This window comes from Rhinopithecus bieti, unplaced genomic scaffold, assembly GCF_001698545.2.
Source record: "Rhinopithecus bieti isolate Rb0 unplaced genomic scaffold, ASM169854v2 scaffold_41913, whole genome shotgun sequence".
Lineage (NCBI taxonomy): Eukaryota > Metazoa > Chordata > Mammalia > Primates > Cercopithecidae > Rhinopithecus > Rhinopithecus bieti.
The window spans coordinates 1947515-1948251 of record NW_016818964.1 but is presented as its reverse complement, the minus strand read 5'-3'; the positions used below and the strand labels follow the sequence as shown (position 1 = coordinate 1948251).

General features: G+C 74.2%; 1 protein-coding gene across 2 annotated transcripts in view; it reads left to right on the top strand.

Annotated features, from left to right (window-relative positions):
* Window positions 1-219: 219 nt before the first annotated feature.
* Window positions 220-737, top strand: part of BTBD7 (BTB domain containing 7) — a 113176-nt gene continuing 112658 nt past the window's right edge. Inside the window, exon 1 of one of the 2 annotated variants that reach the window (XM_017857917.1) lies at window positions 220-489. The gene's annotated coding sequence lies outside the window, so the exon portion shown is untranslated. The remainder of the gene's footprint in view (window positions 490-737) is intronic. The other variant, XM_017857914.1, reaches the window with a different exon arrangement.

Genomic DNA, 737 nt, shown 5'->3' with positions numbered 1-737 from the left:
ATAATGTGTCGCAATTCGCTGGAATAAGCAGGATGTTGCCACAAGCTGCAAACTCCCACCGACCCAACACCCCGCTCCCACCCGACGACCAAGAATAATGCGCGCGCACTCGGCTCCCACGGCTCCAGCGAACGCACCGCCCCCCACGCGGCCGACGCGCGCGGCGACGTCGGGTCACGTGACCCTGAGCGCGCCACGGCAGGGGAGGACGGGGGCTCCGGCCGGCTCCGCAGCGCCGCGCAGGCGCCCCAGGGCCGCGCCGAGCCGAGCCCCTCCTGCTCCCTCTAGAAGTCAAAATGGCGGAGAGGGGAACCTGGAGCAGTCCCGGAGCCTGAGCCACTGACAGGAGAGGAGAGGGCGGCGGCGGCGGTGGGAGGAGGATGGCTGGGGGTGCTGGCGCCAGTGCGGACGGCGGTGCTGGTGGCGGCGGCGGCGGGGGCGACGGCAGCGGTCCCAGCGGCAGCAGCAGCGGCGGGAGGAGCCTCCGGGGTGAGTGTCCCTCGGTGTCTCTGAGGCTGTGGAGCCGAGGCTGTGTCTGGTGTGGCGCGGGGCGTCCGGGCGAGGAAGGGGCTGTTCCTAGGCGTGGGGGTGCCGGGGCTGGGGCCGAGCCGCAGCGGGAGGCGCTGGGGCGCCGGGCGGGGAGGGGCGAGTCGTTCGTCTGGGGCTGAGGCGCCGCGGCGCCGGACTGGCCGGTCTCTGTGCGCTCCGAGGGGCGGGCTGGAGCGCGCCGCCGTCCC